The sequence below is a fragment of the Cherax quadricarinatus genome, chromosome 8 (assembly GCF_038502225.1).
Source record: "Cherax quadricarinatus isolate ZL_2023a chromosome 8, ASM3850222v1, whole genome shotgun sequence".
Taxonomy (NCBI): Eukaryota; Metazoa; Arthropoda; class Malacostraca; order Decapoda; family Parastacidae; genus Cherax; species Cherax quadricarinatus.
In genome coordinates this window covers 14,242,373-14,256,221 of record NC_091299.1, presented here as the reverse complement: position 1 = coordinate 14,256,221, position 13,849 = coordinate 14,242,373, and positions in this window count along the sequence as shown.

Here is a 13,849-nt window from a genome sequence, read left to right as displayed (position 1 = left end):
TAAAAAAATAACAAAGTTAGGTTTAACATTTGTGTGATATAATTGTGAGTAACATTTAGGATATACAATTTATATGGTTCAGTTATTCAGTAAAGCAGTAGCTAAGAACTACAGATCAATAGCTTTAACGTCCCATATCATTAAAATCTTTGAAAGAGTTCTAAGAAGCAGGATAGCAAACCACCTGGACTCCCAAAAATTGCACAACCCAGGGCAACATGGTTTCAGAGCAGGTCGCTCCTGCCTTTCGCAACTGCTAAGCCACTATGATATGGTCCTAGATGCACTGGAAAACAAACAGAATACAGATGTAGTATATACAGTTTTTGCAAAAACCTTTGACAAGTGCGACCAGGGTGTAATAGCACACAAAATGCGTGCTAAAGGGATAACTGGCAAAGTAGGCAGATGGATCTTCAACTTTCTAACCAATCGCACACAAAGAGTAGTGGTAAACAGAGTTAAATCAGATGCTGCCACAGTGAAGAGCTCTGTTCCACAAGGCACAGTACTCGCACCTATCCTGTTCCTTATTCTCATATCAGACATAGACAGATGTAAACCATAGCGCTGTATCATTCTTTGCAGACGATACTAGGATCTGCATAAGAGTGTCATCCATTGAGGACACGGCAAAGCTCCAAGAAGATATAAACCAAGTTTTCCAATGGGCATAAGAGAACAATATGATAGTTCAGTGAAGACAAATTCCAACTACTCCGTTATGAGAAACTGGAGAAAATAATAACTAGGATTGAGTATGCTACAAACTTACAAGTACACGCCTCGCAGCAACAGGGTGATCCTGCATACCTTTCCACGCCCTTTTTCTATGTAATACACATAAAGAAGGTGTAATGACTTGATAAAGCTTGATTTAAAGCGAATGATAACATATAAATAAATAAATAAATTAAGGTTGGTAAGACTTGCATCTCACGTTCCTATAAGCAATTCCTGCTCAGCCTGCCTGTCACCAATAGCTTGACTGATCGGACCATCAGCTAGGCCTAGTTCTGGACTGGGCAGTGATGGAACCATCAAGACGTATAATACAATAACTCGCACATAGGACACAGAAGCTTATGACAACGTTTCGGACCGAAGCGCCGTCATAAGTTTTTCTCTCTTATGTGCTGATATTCGTGTATTGTTCAGTCACGTTATTGTGTTTCTTTACTCTTCACCAAGACATAGTTAAGCAGTATTTATTCTTCAGTGACCTAGCTCACAGCTTCATCCCTCACTGTGACTCTTCGCTTTCTGCCTCTTGAAATATGATATGATGTTTAGTTTAATATGTTTATTATGCACCCCATACCCATCCTGTGGGCGGTAGTCAAAAGATTACAGAGGTACATAATTGGTCCAGGGACTGGACTCCAAAGTTTTGATAGCTGAGCAAGTTACAGAGGTAATGAACTCACAATTTACGAAGGTAATGAACTCCAGGTAGGTCTAGTCACAATCATGACAAGTTACAAAGGTATTTACAGATTACAGAGGTACGTAATGGGTCCAGGGACTGGGCCCCCAAAGTTTTGATAGCTGAACTAGGTACAAAGGTAATGAACTCACAAGTTACAAAGGTAATGAATTCTGTAAGAATGGTTACTTACGTTTATACATGGGTACAATCATGAACAAATTATAGAGTAATGAGCAATTCACACTTCCGCACACTCCCCCACGTATCTCCACCTCGTGAATCAGGGATCCAGGAGACACGTTGACTCTAGTATCGTTTCATTGCATACAGAATATTTTCACTTGCTGTGGAATTGTGATAGTGGTGGTGGGAATTGTGATGATGGTGATAGTGGTGGTGGGAGTTGTGATGGTTGTGATAGTGGTGGTGTGAATTGTGAGGGTGGTGATAGTGGTGGTGGGAATTGTGATGGTGGTGATAGTGGTGGTGGGAGTTGTGATGGTTGTGATAGTGGTGGTGTGAATTCTGATGGTGGTGATAGTGGTGGTGGGAATTGTGATGGTGGTGATAGTGGTGGTGGGAGTTGTGATGGTGGTGATAGTGGTGGTGGGAGTTGTGATGGTTGTTATAGTGGTGGTGGGAGTTGTGATGGTGGTAATAGTGGTGGTGGGAGTTGTGATGGTGATGATAATGGTAGTGGGAGTTGTGATGGTGGTGATAGTGGTGGTAAGAGTTGTGATGGTGCTGATGGTGGTGGGAGTTGCGTTGGAAGTGGTGTTGATAGTGGGGGGTGGGAGTTGTGTTGGAGGTGGTGTTGATACTGGGGGATGGGAGTTGTGATGGAGATGTTGATAGTGGGGGTGGGAGTTGTGTTGGAAGTGGTGTTGATAGTGTGGGGTGGGAGTTGTGTTGGAGGTGGTGTTGATAGTGTGGGGTGGGAGTTGTGTTGAAGATGGTGTTGATAGTGGGGGTGGGAGTTGTGTTGAAGATGGTGTTGATAGTGGGGGTAGGAGTTGTGTTGGAGATGGTGTTGATAGTGGGGTGAGAGTTGTGTTGAAGATGGTGTTGATAGTGGGGGTAGGAGTTGTGTTGGAGATGGTGTTGATAGTGGGGGTGGGAGTTGTGTTGGAAGTGGGGGTGGGATGGTGTTGATAGTGGGGGGTGGGAGTTGTGTTGAAGATGGTGTTGACAGTGGGGGGTGGGAGTTGTGTTGAAGATGGTGTTGATAGTGGGGGTGGGAGTTGTGTTGGAGATGGTGTTGATAGTGGGGGTGGGAGTTGTGTTGGAGGTGGTGTTGATAGTGTGGGGTGGGAGTTGTGTTGGAGGTGGTGTTGATAGTGGGGGTGGGAGTTGTGTTGGAGATGGTGTTGATAGTGGGAGTGGGAGTTGTGTTGAAGATGGTGTTGATAGTGGGGGTAGGAGTTGTGTTGGAGATGGTGTTGATAGTGGGGGTAGGAGTTGTGTTGGAGATGGTGTTGATAGTGGGGGTGGGAGTTGTGTTGGAGATGGTGTTGATAGTGGGGGGTGGGAGTTGTGATGGAGATGGTGTTGATAGTGGGGGTAGGAGTTGTGTTGGAGATGGTGTTGATAGTGGGGGTAGGAGTTGTGTTGGAGATGGTGTTGATAGTGGGGGTAGGAGTTGTGTTATAGTGATGTTGATAGTGGGGGGTAGGAGTTGTGTTGGAGATGGTGTTGATAGTGAGGGGTGGGAGTTGTGTTGGAGATTGTGTTGATAGTGGGGGTAGGAGTTGTGTTGAAGATGGTGTTGATAGTGGGGGTAGGAGTTGTGTTGGAGATGGTGTTGATAGTGGGGGTGGGAGTTGTGTTGAACATGGTGTTGATAGTGGGGGTGGGAGTTGTGTTGAAGATGGTGTTGATAGTGTGGGGTGGGAGTTGTGTTGAAGATGATGTTGATAGTGGGGGTGGGAGTTGTGTTGAAGATGGTGTTGATAGTGGGGGGTGGGAGTTGTGTTATAGTGATGTTGATAGTGGGGGTGGGAGTTGTGTTGGAGGTGGTGTTGATAGTGGGGGTAGGAGTTGTGTTGGACGTGGTGTTGATAGTGGGGTGGGAGTTGTGTTGGAGGTGGTGTTGATAGTGGGGGTGGGAGTTGTGTTGGAGGAAGTATTGATAGCAGGGGTGGGAGTTGTGTAGGAGGTGGTGTTGATAGTGGGGGTGGGAGTTGTGTTGGAGGAAGTATTGATAGCAGGGGTGGGAGTTGTGTAGGAGGTGGTGTTGATAGTGGGGGTGGGAGTTGTGTTGGAGGAAGTATTGATAGAAGGGGTGGGAGTTGTGTTTGAGATAGTGTTGATAGTGGGGGGAGTGGGAGTTGTGTTGGTGTTGATAGTTGGGGTTGGGAGTTGTGTTGGAGGTGATGTTGATAGTGGGGGTGGGAGTTGTGTTGAAGGTGGTGTTGATAGTGGGGGGTAGGAGTTGTGTTGGAGGTGGTTTCGATAGTGGGGGGTGGGAATTGTGTTGGCGTTGGTGTTGATAGTGGGGGGTGGGAGTTGTGTTATAGTGATGTTGATAGTGGGGGTGGGAGTTGTGTTGGAGGTGGTGTTGATAGTGGGGGTGGGAGTTGTGTTGGAGATGGTGTTGATAGTGGGGGTGGGAGTTGTGTTGGAGATGGTGTTGATAGTGGGGGGTGGGAGTTGTGTTATAGTGATGTTGATAGTGGGGGTGGGAGTTGTGTTGGATGTTGTGTTGATAGTGGGGGGTGGGAGTTGTGTTATAGTGATGTTGATAGTGGGGGTGGGAGTTGTGTTGGAGATGGTGTTGATAGTGGGGGTGGGAGTTGTGTTGGATGTGGTGTTGATAGTGGGGGGTGGGAGTTGTGTTGGAGATGGTGTTGATAGTGGGGGGTGGGAGTTGTGTTATAGTGATGTTGATAGTGGGGGTGGGAGTTGTGTTGGAGATGGTGTTGATAGTGGGGGGTGGGAGTTGTGTTGAAGATGGTGTTGATAGTGGGGGTAGGAGTTGTGTTGGAGGTGGTGTTGATAGTGGGGGTGGGAGTTGTGTTGGAGATGGTGTTGATACTGGGGGTGGGAGTTGTGTTGGAGATGGTGTTGATAGTGGGGGGTGGGAGTTGTGTTATAGTGATGTTGATAGTGGGGGTGGGAGTTGTGTTGGAGGTGGTGTTGATAGTGGGGTTGGGAGTTGTGTTGGAGATGGTGTTGATACTGGGGGTGGGAGTTGTGTTGGAGATGGTGTTGATAGTGGGGGGTGGGAGTTGTGTTGGAGTTGGTGTTGATAGTGGGGTTGGGAGTTGTGTTGGAGGTGGTGTTGATAGTGGGGGTGGGAGTTGTGTTGGAGGTGGTGTTGATAGTGGGGGTGGGAGTTGTGTTGGAGATGGTGTTGATACTGGGGGTGGGAGTTGTGTTGGAGATGGTGTTGATAGTGGGGGGTGGGAGTTGTGTTATAGTGATGTTGATAGTGGGGGTGGGAGTTGTGTTGGAGGTGGTGTTGATAGAGGGGGTAGGAGTTGTGTTGGAGGTGGTGTTGATAGTAGGGGGTGAGAGTTGTGTTGGAGGTTGTGTTGATAGTGGGGGGTGGGAGTTGTGTTGGAGGTGTTGATAGTGGGGGGTGGGAGTTGTGTTGGAGGTGGTGTTGATAGTGGGGGTGGGAGTTGTCTTGGAGGTGGTGTTGATAGTGGGGTTGGGAGTTGTGTTGGAGGTGGTGTTGATAGTGGGGGTGGGAGTTGTGTTGGTGGTGTTGTTGATAGTGGGGGTGGGAGTTGTGTTGGAGGTGGTGTTGATAGTGGGGGTGGGAGTTGTGTTGGAGGTGGTGTTGATAGTGGGGGTGAGAGTTGTGTTGGAGGTGGTGTTGATAGTGTGGTGGGAGTTGTGTTGGAGGTGGTGTTGTTAGTGGGGGTAGGAGTTGTGTTGGAGGTGGTGTTGATAGTGGGGGGTAGGAGTTGTGTTGGAGGTGGTGTTGATAGTGGGGGTAGGAGTTGTGTTGGAGGTGGTGTTGATAGTGGGGGGTGGGAGTTGTGTTGGCGTTGGTGTTGATACTGGGGGTGGGAGTTGTGTTGGCGTTGGTGTTGATACTGGGGGTGGGAGTTGTGTTGGCGTTGGTGTTGATAGTGGGGGGTGGGAGTTGTGTTATAGTGATGTTGATAGTGGGGGTGGGAGTTGTGTTGGATGTGGTGTTGATAGTGGGGGTAGGAGTTGTGTTGGAGGTGGTGTTGATAGTGGGATGGGAGTTGTGTTGGAGGTGGTGTTGATAGTGGGGGTGGGAGTTGTGTTGGCGTTGGTGTTGATAGTGGGGGGTGGGAGTTGTGTTGGAGGTGGTGTTGATAGTGGGGGTGGGAGTTGTGTTGGAGGTGGTGTTGATAGTGGGGGTGGGAGTTGTGTTATAGTGATGTTGATAGTAAGGGGTGGGAGTTGTGTTGGAGGTGGTGTTGATAGTGGGATGGGAGTTGTGTTGGAGGTGGTGTTGATAGTGGGGGTGGGAGTTGTGTTGGAGGTGGTGTTGATAGTGGGGGGTGGGAGTTGTGTTATAGTGATGTTGATAGTAAGGGGTGGGAGTTGTGTTGGAGGTGGTGTTGATAGTGGGGGTAGGAGTTGTGTTGGAGGTGGTGTTGATAGTGGGATGGGAGTTGTGTTGGAGGTGGTGTTGATAGTGGGGGTGGGAGTTGTGTTGGAGGTGGTGTTGATAGTGGGGGAGGGAGTTGTGTTATAGTGATGTTGATAGTGGGGGTGGGAGTTGTGTTGGAGGTGGTGTTGATAGTGGGGGTAGGAGTTGTGTTGGAAGTGGTGTTGATAGTAGGGGGTGAGAGTTGTGTTGGAGGTTATGTTGATAGTGGGGGGTGGGAGTTGTGTTGGAGGTGTTGATAGTGGGGGGTGGGAGTTGTGTTGGAGGTGGTGTTGATAGTGGGGGTGGGAGTTGTCTTGGAGGTGGTGTTGATAGTGGGGGTGGGAGTTGTGTTGGAGGTGGTGTTGATAGTGGAGGTGGGAGTTGTGTTGGAGGTGGTGTTGATAGTGGGGGTGGGAGTTGTGTTGGAGGTGGTGGTGATAGTGGGGGTGGGAGTTGTGATGGAGGTGGTGTTGATAGTGGGGGTGAGAGTTGTGTTAGAGGTGGTGTTGATAGTGGGGGTGGGTGTTGTGTTGGAGGTGGTGTTGATAGTGGGGGGTGGGAGTTGTGTTGGAGGTGGTGTTGATAGTGGGGGGTAGGAGTTGTGTTGGAGGTGGTGTTGATAGTGGGGGGTAGGAGTTGTGTTGGAGGTGGTGTTGATAGTGGGGGTAGGAGTTGTGTTGGAGGTGATGTTGATAGTGGGGGGGGGGTGGGAGTTGTGTTGGAGGTGGTGTTGATAGTAGGGGGTAGAAGTTGTGTTGGAGGTGGTGTTGATAGTGGGGGTTAGGAGTTGTGTAGGAGATGGTGTTGATAGTGGGGGGTAGAAGTTGTGTTGGAGGTGGTGTTGATAGTGGGGGGTAGGAGTTGTGTTGGAGGTGGTGTTGATAGTGGGGGGCAGAAGTTGTGTTGGAGGTGGTGTTGATAGTGGGGGGTAGGAGTTGTGTTGGAGGTGGTGTTGATAGTGGGGGTAGAAGTTGTGTTGGAGGTGGTGTTGATAGAGGGGGTGGGAGTTGTGTTGGTGATGGTGTTGTTAGTGGGGGTAGACTTTGTGTTGGAGGTGGTGTTGATAGTGGGGGGTAGAAGTTGTGATGGAGGTGGTGTTGATAGTGGGGGGTGGGAGTTGTGTTGGAGGTGGTGTTGATAGTTGGGGTAGAAGTTGTGATGGAGGTGGTGTTGATAGTGGGGGGTGGGAGTTGTGTTGGAGGTGGTGTTGATAGTGGGGGTGGGAGTTGTGTTGGAGGTGGTGTTGATAGTAGGGGTGGGAGTTGTGTTGGAGGTGGTGTTGATAGTGGGGGTGGGAGTTATATTGGAGGTGGTGTTGATAGTGGGGGTGAGAGTTGTGTTGGAGGTGGTGTTGATAGTGGGGGTGGGAGTTGTGTTGGAGGTGGTGTTGATAGTGGGGGTTGGGAGTTATGTTGGAGATGGTGTTGATAGTGGGGGTGGGAGTTGTGTTGGAGGTGGTGTTGATAGTGGGGGGTGGGAGTTGTGTTGGAGGTGGTGTTGATAGTGGGGGTAGGAGTTGTGTTGGAGGTGGTGTTGATAGTGGGGGTAGGAGTTGTGTTGGACGTGGTGTTGATAGTGGGGGTAGGAGTTGTGTTGAAGGTGGTGTTGATAGTGGGGTGTACGAGTTGTGTTGGAGGTGGTGTTGATAGTGGGGGTAGGAGTTGTGTTGAAGGTGGTGTTGATAGTGGGGGGTAGGAGTTGTGTTGGAGGTGGTGTTGATAGTGGGGGGTGGGAGTTGTGTTGGAGGAGGTGTTGATAGTGGGGGGTAGAAGTTGTATTGGAGGTGGTGTTGATAGTGGGGGGTGGGAGTTGTGTTGGAGGTGTTGTTGATAGTGGGGGGTAGAAGTTGTGTTGGAGGTGGTGTTGATAGTGGTGGTGGGAGTTGTGTTAGAGGTGGTGTTGATAGTGGGGGGTAGGAGTTGTGTTGGAGGTGGTGTTGATAGTGGGGGTAGGAGTTGTGTTAGAGGTGGTGTTGATAGTGGGGGGTAGGAGTTGTGTTGGAGGTGGTGTTGATAGTGGGGGTAGGAGTTGTGTTGGAGGTGGTGTTGATAGTGGGAGTAGGAGTTGTGTTGGAGGTGGTGTTGATAGTGGGGGGTAGGAGTTGTGTTGGAGGTGGTGTTGATAGTGGGGGGTAGGAGTTGTGTTGGAGTTGGTGTTGATAGTGGGGGGTAGGAGTTGTGTTGGAGGTGATGTTGATAGTGGGGGGTAGGAGTTGTGTTGGAGGTGGTGTTGATAGTAGGGGTGGGAGTTGTGTTGGAGGTGGTGTTGATAGTGGGGGTAGGAGTTGTGTTGGAGGTGGTGTTGATAGTGGGGGGTAGGAGTTGTGTTGGAGGTGGTGTTGATAGTGGGGGGTAGGAGTTGTGTTGTAGGTGGTGTTGATAGTGGGGGGTAGGAGTTGTGTTGGAGGTGGTGTTGATAATGGGGGTAGGAGTTGTGTTGGAGGTGGTGTTGATAGTGGGGGTGGGAGTTGTGTTGGAGGTGGTGTTGATAGTGGGGGTAGGAGTTGTGTTGGAGGTGGTGTTGATAGTGGGGGTGGGAGTTGTGTTGGAGGTGGTGTTGATAGTGGGGGTCGGAGTTGTGTTGGAGGTGGTGTTGATAGTGGGGGTAGGAGTTGTGTTGGAGGTGGTGTTGATAGTGGGGGTGGGGGTTGCGTTGGAGGTGGTGTTGATAGTGGGGGTAGGAGTTGTGTTGGAGGTGGTGTTGATAGTGGGGGTGGGAGTTGTGTTGGCGGTGGTGTTGATAGTGGGGGTGGGAGTTGTGTTGGAGGTGGTGTTGATAGTGGGTGTAGGAGTTGTGTTGGAGGTGGCGTTGATAGTGGGGGATAGGACTTGTGTTGGATTTGGTGTTGATAGTGGGGGTAGGAGTTGTGTTGGAGGTGGTGTTGAGAGTGGGGGTAGGAGTTGTGTTGGAGGTGGTGTTGATAGTGGGGGTGGGAGTTACGTTGGAGGTGGTGTTGATAGTGGGGGTAGGAGTTGTGTTGGAGGTGGTGTTGATAGTGGGGGTGGGAGTTGTGTTGGAGGTGGTGTTGATAGTGGGGGTAGGAGTTGTGTTGTAGGTTGTGTTGATAGTGGGGGGTGGGAGTTGTGTTGGAGGTGGTGTTGATAGTGGGGGTAGAAGTTGTTTTGGAGGTGGTGTTGATAGAGGGGGTGGGAGTTATGTTGGAGGTGGTGTTGATAGTGGGGGGTAGAAGTTGTGTTGGAGGTGGTGTTGATAGTGGGGGGTAGAAGTTGTGATGGAGGTGGTGTTGATAGTGGGGGTGGGAGTTGTGTTGGAGGTGGTGTTGATGGTGGGGATGTAGTGTTGGGGAGGTGTTGATGGTGGGGGTGTAGTGTTGGAGGTGGTGTTGATAGTGGGGGTGTGAGTTGTGTTGGAGGTGGTGTTGATAGTGGGGGTGGCAGTTGTGTTGGAGGTGGTGTTGATAGTAGGGGGTGAGAGTTGTGTTGGAGGTTGTGTTGATAGTGGGGGGTGGGAGTTGTGTTGGAGGTGTTGATAGTGGGGGGTGGGAGTTGTGTTGGAGGTGGTGTTGATAGTGGGGGTGGGAGTTGTGTTGGAGGTCGTGTTGATAGTGGGGGTGGGAGGTGTGTTGGAGGTGGTGTTGATAGTGGGGGTGGGAGTTGTGTTGGAGGTGGTGTTGATAGTGGGGGTGAGAGTTGTGTTGGAGGTGGTGTTGATAGTGGGGGTGGGAGTTGTGTTGGAGGTGGTGTTGATAGTGGGGGGTAGGAGTTGTGTTGGAGGTGGTGTTGATAGTGGGGGATAGGAGTTGTGTTGGAGGTGGTGTTGATAGTGGGGGGTAGGAGTTGTGTTGGAGGTGGTGTTGATAGTGGGGGTAGGAGTTGTGTTGGAGGTGGTGTTGATAGTGCGGGGTGGGAGTTGTGTTGGAGGTGGTGTTGATAGTGGGGGGTAGAAGTTGTGTTGGAGGTGGTGTTGATAGTGGGGGATGGGAGTTGTGTTGGAGGTGGTGTTGATAGTGGGGGGTAGAAGTTGTGTTGGAGGTGGTGTTGATAGTGGGGGGTGGGAGTTGTGTTGGAGGTGGTGTTGATAGTGGGGGAAGAAGTTGTGTTGGAGGTGGTGTTGATAGTGGGGGGTAGGAGTTGTGTTGGAGGTGGTGTTGATAGTGGGGGTAGAAGTTGTGTTGGAGGTGGTGTTGATAGAGGGGGTGGGAGTTGTGTTGGAGATGGTGTTGATAGTGGGGGTAGAAGTTGTGTTGGAGGTGGTGTTGATAGTGTGGGGTAGAAGTTGTGATGGAGGTGGTGTTGATAGTGGGGGGTGGGAGTTGGGTTGGAGGTGGTGTTGATAGTTGGGGTAGAAGTTGTGTTGGAGGTGGTGTTGATAGTGGGGGTGGGAGTTGTGTTGGAGGTGGTGTTGATAGTGGGGGTGGGAGTTGTGTTGGAGGTGGTGTTGATAGCGGGGGTGGGAGTTGTGTTGGAGATGGTGTTGATAGTGGGGGTGGGAGTTATGTTGGAGGTGGTGTTGATAGTGGGGGTGGGAGTTGTGTTGGAGGTGGTGTTGATAGTGGGGGTGGGAGTTATGTTGGAGATGGTGTTGATAGTGGGGGTGGGAGTTGTGTTGGATGTGGTGTTGATAGTGGGGGTGGGAGTTGTGTTGGAGGTGGTGTTGATAGTGGGGGTGGGAGTTGTGTTGGAGGTGGTGTTGATAGTGGGGGGTTGGAGTTGTGTTGGAGGTGGTGTTGATAGTGGGGGTTGGAGTTGTGTTGGAGGTGGTGTTGATAGTGGGGGGTTGGAGTTGTGTTGGAGGTGGTGTTGATAGTGGGGGTGGGAGTTGTGTTGGAGGTGGTGTTGATAGTGGGGGTGGGAGTTGTGTTGGAGGTGGTGTTGATAGTGGGGGTGGGAGTTGTGTTGGAGGTGGTGTTGATAGTGGGGGTGGGAGTTGTGTTGGAGGTGGTGTTGATAGTGGGGGTGGGAGTTGTGTTGGAGGTGGTGTTGATAGTGGGGGTGGGAGTTGTGTTGGAGGTGGTGTTGATAGTGGGGGTGGGAGTTGTGTTGGAGGTGGTGTTGATAGTGGGGGTAGGAGTTGTGTTGGAGGTGGTGTTGATAGTGGGGGTAGGAGTTGTGTTGGAGGTGGTGTTGGTAGTGGGGGTAGGAGTTGTGTTGGAGGTGGTGTTGATAGTGGGGGTAGGAGTTGTGTTGGAGGTGGTGTTGATAGTGGGGGTAGGAGTTGTGTTGGAGGTGGTGTTGATAGTGGGGGTGGGAGTTGTGTTGGAGGTGGTGTTGATAGTGGGGGTAGGAGTTGTGTTGGAGGTGGTGTTGATAGTGGGGGTGGGAGTTGTGTTGGAGGTGGTGTTGATAGTGGGGGTAGGAGTTGTGTTGGAGGTGGTGTTGATAGTGAGAGTGGGAGTTGTGTTGGAGGTGGTGTTGATAGTGGGGGTGGGAGTTGTGTTGGAGGTGGTGTTGATAGTGGGGGTGGGAGTTGTGTTGGAGGTGGTGTTGATAGTGGGGGTAGGAGTTGTGTTGGAGGTGGTGTTGATAGTGAGGGTGGGAGTTGTGTTGGAGGTGGTGTTGATAGTGGGGGTAGGAGTTGTGTTGGAGGTGGTGTTGATAGTGAGGGTGGGAGTTGTGTTGGAGGTGGTGTTGATAGTGAGGGTGGGAGTTGTGTTGGAGGTGGTGTTGATAGTGATGGTGGGAGTTGTGTTGGAGGTGGTGTTGATAGTGGGGGTGGGAGTTGTGTTGGAGGTGGTGTTGATAGTGGGGTTGGGAGTTGTGTTGGAGGTGGTGTTGATAGTGGGGGTGGGAGTTGTGTTGGAGGTGGTGTTGATAGTGGGGGTGGGAGTTGTGTTGGAGGTGGTGTTGATAGTGGGGGTGGGAGTTGTGTTGGAGGTGGTGTTGATAGTGGGGGTGGGAGTTGTGTTGGAGGTGGTGTTGATAGTGGGGGTGGGAGTTGTGTTGGAGGTGGTGTTGATAGTGGGGGTGGGAGTTGTGTTGGAGGTGGTGTTGATAGTGGGGGTGGGAGTTGTGTTGGAGGTGGTGTTGATAGTGGGGGTGGGAGTTGTGTTGGAGGTGGTGTTGATAGTGGGGGTGGGAGTTGTGTTGGAGGTGGTGTTGATAGTGGGGGTAGGAGTTGTGTTGGAGGTGGTGTTGATAGTGTGGGTGGGAGTTGTGTTGGAGGTGGTGTTGATAGTGGGGGTGGGAGTTGTGTTGGAGGTGGTGTTGATAGTGGGGGTGGGAGTTGTGTTGGAGGTGGTGTTGATAGTGGGGGTGGGAGTTGTGTTGGAGGTGGTGTTGATAGTGGGGGTGGGAGTTGTGTTGGAGGTGGTGTTGATTGTGTGGGTGGGAGTTGTGTTGGAGGTGGTGTTGATAGTGGGGGTGGGAGTTGTGTTGGAGGTGGTGTTGATAGTGGGGGTGGGAGTTGTGTTGGAGGTGGTGTTGATAGTGGGGGTGGGAGTTGTGTTGGAGGTGGTGTTGATAGTGGGGGTGGGAGTTGTGTTGGAGGTGGTGTTGATAGTGGGGGTGGGAGTTGTGTTGGAGGTGGTGTTGATAGTGGGGGTGGGAGTTGTGTTGGAGGTGGTGTTGATAGTGGGGGTGGGAGTTGTGTTGGAGGTGGTGTTGATAGGGGGGGTGGGAGTTGTGTTGGAGGTGGTGTTGATAGTGGGGGTGGGAGTTGTGTTGGAGGTGGTGTTGATAGTGGGGGTGGGAGTTGTGTTGGAGGTGGTGTTGATAGTGGGGGTGGGAGTTGTGTTGGAGGTGGTGAGCATCACTGTGACGCGGGGTCAAGGCGCCCCTGACTCTTTTACTCTTACTGAGTAAGACTTTGTTTTTATCATTGAACAAGCTTGAATATACCAGCAGTGTGCTTCTACCCCACACTGTGTGATAGTTACATGATGGGAACACCCGCAGTGTGCTGCTACCCCACACTGTGTCATAGTTACATGGTGGGAACACCCGCAGTGTGCTGCTACCCCACACTGTGTGATAGTTACATGGTGGGAACACCCGCAGTGTGCTGCTACCCCACACTGTGTGATAGTTACATGGTGGGAACACCAGCAGTGTGCTGCTACCCCACACTGTGTGATAGTTACATGGTGGGAACACCCGCAGTGTGCTGCTATCCCACACTGTGTGATAGTTACATGGTGGGAACACCAGCAGTGTGCTGCTATCCCACACTGTGTGATAGTTACATGGTGGGAACACCCGCAGTGTGCTGCTATCCCACACTGTGTGATAGTTACATGGTGGGAACACCCGCAGTGTGCTGCTATCCCACACTGTGTGATAGTTACATGGTGGGAACACCCGCAGTGTGCTGCTACCCCACACTGTGTGATAGTTACATGGTGGGAACACCCGCAGTGTGCTGCTATCCCACACTGTGTGATAGTTACATGGTGGGAACACCCGCAGTGTGCTGCTATCCCACACTGTGTGATAGTTACATGGTGGGAACACCCGCAGTGTGCTGCTATCCCACACTGTGTGATAGTTACATGGTGGGAACACCCGCAGTGTGCTGCTACCCCACACTGTGTGATAGTTACATGGTGGGAGCACCCGCAGTGTGCTATCCCACACTGTGTGATAGTTACATGGTGGGAACACCCGCAGTGTGCTGCTACCCCACACTGTGTGATAGTTACATGGTGGGAACACCCGCAATGTGCTGCTACCCCACACTGTGTGATAGTTACATGGTGGGAACACCCGCAGTGTGCTGCTACCCCACACTGTGTGAGAGTTACATGGTGGGAACACCAGCAGTGTGCTGCTACCCCACACTGTGTGATAGTTACATGGTGGGAACACCCGCAGTGTGCTGCTACCCCACACTGTGTGATAGTTACATGGTGGGAACACCAGCAGTGTGCTGCTACCCCACACTGTGTGATA